Raw genomic sequence first — 6,000 nt, 5'->3', positions numbered from 1 at the left:
CGTTACCTTGTCAACCCCCATAAGAATTTTGTACATTTCAATTAGATCATTTCTCATTCTTTTAAACTCTTGGGTAGATTCCACTTAATCTCTTTTCAAAGGACAACACCTTCTTCCAAGAATCAATCTGGTAAATCGTTCTAGCACTTCCTCTATTCCAACTACATTCTTCCTCAGGTGAGAAGAAAAGGCATGTGTACAATAGTCCAGATGTGGTCTCACATCTACAGTATATAGGCCCCTATATAATTGCCTTTAAACCAATTTATTCCAGCACTCAAATGCAATAAATGCCCTTGCAATAAAAGCTAATGCTACTGTTGCCTTTGTAATTTCTTGCTGAACCTACACATTAACATTCAGAGATTGACGAACAAGAACAAGCAGAATCCCACTATAAACCAACCCTTTCTTTCACTCACTATTTAAAAAATACACTGCATTTCAATTCTTCTACCAAAATGTACCAGTCTGCGTTGTTTCACATTGTATTGCATCCAGTTTGCCCTCATCAAATCATCTGTCTATATCCCCATGAAACTACTTTTCCTCTTCTGCACAACCAACACTTCCACCCAGCTTTATATCATGAGCCAAATCTCACATTTATTATATGAGATTGCCACATACAAATCATTAAAATAGTTTGTAAATAACCATGGCACCCCACTAAACACTGCCTTCCAACTCAAAAATATGAACTATACTCTATATTTCCACCACTGTTTGGACGTCTTTGGATTTACATACTTTTGAGGCCACCGGCATATGGACAGGATGGTTTATGGACCATCTCTGACAAAGTACAGGTCAAAATTGGATTAAATTATTTTGATGCCTTTTAACTAATGATCAGTATTAGTGAAAAGTTTAGATACATCGTACTATTACCCAGCAAATATAAACGATTTCATATTTTCCTTCCTTATTTGATATTTCTATCTACAAACCAGTAGGGAAAGGAAATACATAAAATCCTGGAGTAACTCAGTGGGTCAGGTAGCATCCCTGCAGAATATGGATAGGTGACGTTTCAGGTCGGAACCCTTCTTCAGACCCTACCTGAATCGTTACCTATCCACGATCTCAAGGGATGTTGCCTGTCCCACTGAGTTACTCCAATATTTTGTGCCTTTCCTTGATAAACCGGCATCTGCATTTCTTTGTTTTGTAAGGGGTTTCTGCGCCGAGCTTTCGCCCGACCTAAGGTCCCCGTGCCTTGCTCTGATCCCTTGACCAGGCCGTGCACACTGGTTCCCCGTGAGTGGTTCGACCCACTCACCCCTTACTGTTCTAGACACTGGGCTTAGATGCAGGAGCTCTTATAGTGCAGAAAAAATTCAACCAGACCAGATTTGAAAACCAGGGTTTAAATGAAAAGGCTTTTATTCAGCACTTGGGACTATTGTCCATGAATACTTATACAGTTCTATAATACATGTCTATAAAACACATACCGAATCACACGAATACTTATAACTATGAATCATAAAACACACACAGTTCTATAAGACATATACACGACTGTAAGATGGGGAACGTACGACACATCGCAAAATTGACCAACACATATTTTAATACACACCCAACGTTTATTCACAACCACCCTCCCCTCTACACTAAACTATGTCCAGGATATGTAGGATTTGGAGTACATGCTCACCATGGGGCTATTACTGGGGTTACTGGCTGTTCGTTTTGCAGTATTTCTTCTCGAGTTGCGTGCCTGTTCCTCTCTCTTGCATCCGTTCTTCTTGCCTGTCGTTTCTTCCTCCTACATTCGTTTGACTTCCTTCTGACTTGCTTCCTTGCATCCGTTTTCTTGCCTGCTTGTGTTTTTTTGCAGGTTTTCTTCTCGAGTTGACTTAACTTTTTCACCCAAAAGTAGTGGCCAGTTATACTGTTTCTGACCCGTCCTATCTCCCGCCAGATCTTGGAATCTCTTTGTTCAAAAAGATATGTATGAGGTTTTCTTCTGATCTGCGCTTATGTTCGGGGATACCGGGGATGGCCAGACGGTGTTAATTGGGATTTCGTTGTGAGGTGATGGGTGTTAACTGGTTTCCCATCACCTACCAGGTAGTTTTCTATGGGCTATTGTGCCCCCTCACTGAGATGAACTGTTTAGGTCGGCTTGGGGCATTGTGAGTATGCTGATGTCAGCGCCCCAGTGTCTGGACTCCGACCTGGTTTCGTAGGTTTCTGCATGGCCAATACCCATCCTTTGTTCTGGCCGTGGTTTTGCAGAAACCTAGAGACTGGGTTGTAAGGTTTTTACTTTTTGTGGCTGGTCACGAGGTCCTGCGGCCATTTTAGGACCCATGGATTGTGACATCCTTTGTTAAACCGACCGCAGCCTTTCTCCGCTATCAGCCCCAGTCTCCCGTTTAAAATGTCCAAACTGCAGCTCTTTGGTTTTGTGTTGCTTTCAGAATGAGGGAAAACTTCTCAAATCTTACAGTTTCAACAAACTTAACATGTATCTGGTGTAGAAAATAACTTATGATCAGATCTACTTTAAGGTATGTTTTGTTCTCTGTAGATGTTAAAGGCAGGCTACAAGATTTAGTGAAGCCTGCCATCTGGTCACTTAGACTGAACAATACTTTCCTGTGAGTGGTTATTCCCTGTGGCCAGGGCCGTTTTTACAGCATTATGGGCCCCCGGGCAAAGCAGTGTACTGGGGCCCCTACCGTTACTCTCCCCCACCCCCCTTTCCCTACCAGCCCCCCCCTGTCGTGACGGCGAAAAGCACTTACCGAAAAGCACTTAGCGATGGACTTGGGGTGCTACATTGTTGCGAAAAGCACTTACAGATCGCTGTGAGAAGCGCTTAGGGATGGAAAATGTTGTGAAAAAAGCACTTATTGAACCTACATTTTTAAAGTAGTATTTATTTATTGCAAGTCACTTAACATACACAGATCAGCATGGGGCCCCTATGCTCGTGGGGCCCCGGGCAAGTGCCCATCAGGCCTATGCGTTAAGACGGCCCTGCCTGTGGCTTCCTACTCTGCCGCTGGACACTGCTCTCAGTCCAGGATGGAGCATAGTCATTCATTACGGAAGGGGCTACAAACACTTCATACCTGCTTCCTTAGCTATATGCTGGAATGTATGTATTGAAACACATTCATTTGATCAGGATAAAAAAAAGCAAATGAAGCTAAGAGGTTACATTAACTTAAATTATTTCCTTTGCTACAATTTAATTTTTGTAATTACTTAAATTTATTTAAACAGCTTTTTACAATCCCTGATTATGAAATAGAGACATTTAGAAATGCTTGAGTAGACCTTTAACACAGTTTGGAGATGGGTGCTGTTCCACCATCTGAGGTCTAATCAATCTAATCACTGCTGATGGATTGCTGCAGTTTGTGGCTTGGCTGTGGCAGCAAGTCCTTGAGTTTGATTCAACCTGGGAGGGTGGGCAGGGCTTGTGGGCTGGCAAGATTGCTGTGGCCATAAGAATTATACATGGGATGAACACAAGACATGGGATGGGTCGAGCCCAACATGTCACAATAGGTAATCCATCTTATCCAAACAATAGAATTGCTCCGAACACAATGGAAAAAAAAGTAATAAAGTCACAACTCACAAATAAGGAAGTGCAATTGAAGGTGGCAGAATAGAAATAGCAGAACACAGGACGGTTTAAGAGACCTTTAGTTGTTCACTGGCCAAAATAGCGATTTTGTACTTCCATTACTTGGACTGTTTCTGTTGAACGCTGTAGTTCTCGGCAGGGAGCATATCAACATTTATCACGGCCTACTGCACAACGCACAACATCATCAGTAAACAGCCCTTGTTTCCAGCTGTGTGGTGAGTGGAGAAGGAGCAAGGAAAGAAAGGGAAGTTTGGAGACCAATCTATTTCTCCTCAGTGAAGAACTCATCTTAATAATCTTAATTATCTACCAATACCAGCATTACCATTCCTCATCCCCTCATGGTCCATCAACCAAATTTCTCCTGTTATAGGCATCTGATTGGCCACAACACAAAATAAAAAAAACAACGGCAAATCAACATGCCACACCAAATATATAAATGAAAATAGTCCATTTTGCAGGCAAATGTGAAGCAATCAACTTTTGTGTGACCTTCAATCTCCATTGAAAGTTGGCAGCCTTCCTCTAGCCATTGGCTGTAGCATGGCGAATGGAATGCTACTGAATTTCAATGGACAAACAAGTGGCCTTTGAAGTCAACAGTTCAGGGTGCAGATGTGGGCCTCCAAACTGCAGTATTCTTATCATGAACAACAACTGTCTGAGCTGGCTGACCGACAGGCAATAGCAAGGACATTAGCAGAATAGAAGTGGTGAGAGCAGTCAATAGGTCTATGTTCAATCTGACCACTGCCTCTCCTCCAGAATGGTACTTCAGCAACCGTAAAAACTGTGGAAAGATTGCAACATATCTGCCTTTTATACTTTGCAAACTGGCTTTAAGTTTACATGATCGCATTAATTGGAAATAGCAACTTAAATATTGATCCCTAGCTAAAGTTTCCCCTCCATGGAACAACGAGATATTATTGACTGCATTCAGAAATCAAATGAGCATAAAGTTGACATGCTGCTTGCATTGCAGCATGTATGATTTAATCTGCCATTTTGATCCCTGAATCAACTTTTGACGACAATGCAATTTTGCATTCTTGCTATTTTCAGTACAGTTTGAACTTGGCCTAGATAGACACAAAATGCTGGAGTAACTCAGCGGAACAGGCAGCAGCTCTGGAGAGAAGGAATGGATGATGTTTCGGGTTGTGACTCTTCTTCAGACTGACTTGAACTTGGCCTAATTTGGACTCAGAAAGGTGTAATGATAAAGTATGTTCTGATCCCTGCAAATTTTCTTAGTGATCATGTACATCATGTAGATTAAAACCCATCATCAAAAGCACACTCTTATTCTAATTCGATGAGTGATCCCACTGTTCAGAGCTCCTGTCATTAATTGTGCAGGAGCACCACGATTTCACATTAAGAATGGAAGGTTACTCAATGCCGAGACTCTAGGAGGAAACATGATATTTTCTTAACTACATGCAGCATATTGACCTCTCTTTCAGCCAGTGAATGCAATAGTTTTTTTTGTGCCAGGCTGACAATGGCATATCTGCTCTGTAGGGTTTGCTTCCTTGTTCCATCTCAAAAGAGCAACTAGTTCCGCTGTGCAGTCTCTGCCCTTATCTCACATGTACAAACATACATTCAACCTCAGGATATACAGAGAAGCAAACAGAGTAGAAAAATGATCCTTGAGACAAATCAGGCACCCAACCTTTATGTGGTGTATCTAGGAAAGGGATGGAATGAGGGATTTATTCCACAATGGTTGTTTCATTCACTCATTTTAAATGCCAGGAACAGCATTTCTGTTCTGCGAACCCTAAAGCTCCATTTAATTATTATCATCTGATGTCCTGTGTGGTGCCATCTGTTGTAGGCACAAGGGCATGCTGGATTAGAGTTAATATTGGTGACAGCATTTTTTACTGGTGATGCTATTTAAGCATGAAGCTTGACCAATAGCTAAAGAACAACAGGCTGTATTTTCTGATTGCCAAGACTGGTGGCAAAAGGGTAAACCTGTGACTGTGAGATCAGAAAGTCTGCCTCAGATTCATTTAGCTGGATCTGCATCACTTTGCTTCCAATTGTGATGTTTCTTCAAGGATTTTAGGCAATCCAGATTTTCAACTAGGACACATTAGTGCTAATAATTAATTCAATATCAAGTTAGGTAGCGAGAACAAAACAAAGATATACAGAAATGAAAGAGGAGAGAAAAGGCAGTTTAACAACATTTTAAAAATATGCAACAGTAATAAGAAGCTGAAGGAGTACAGCTATATATTTATTAAAGTCTGTGGCTGAAAAGCTACTTCATTGTATTTAAGACTTTCCATATCATATAAAAGTCTATTTTTTTGTGGCAAATTTAGTGTCTCTCTGTGGTCTCAGTACAGGACATTTGCACC

This window comes from Rhinoraja longicauda, chromosome 14 (genome assembly GCF_053455715.1).
Source record: "Rhinoraja longicauda isolate Sanriku21f chromosome 14, sRhiLon1.1, whole genome shotgun sequence".
NCBI lineage: Eukaryota > Metazoa > Chordata > Chondrichthyes > Rajiformes > Arhynchobatidae > Rhinoraja > Rhinoraja longicauda.
The sequence above is the reverse complement of the archived record's forward strand: the minus strand, read 5'-3'. Positions refer to the sequence as shown.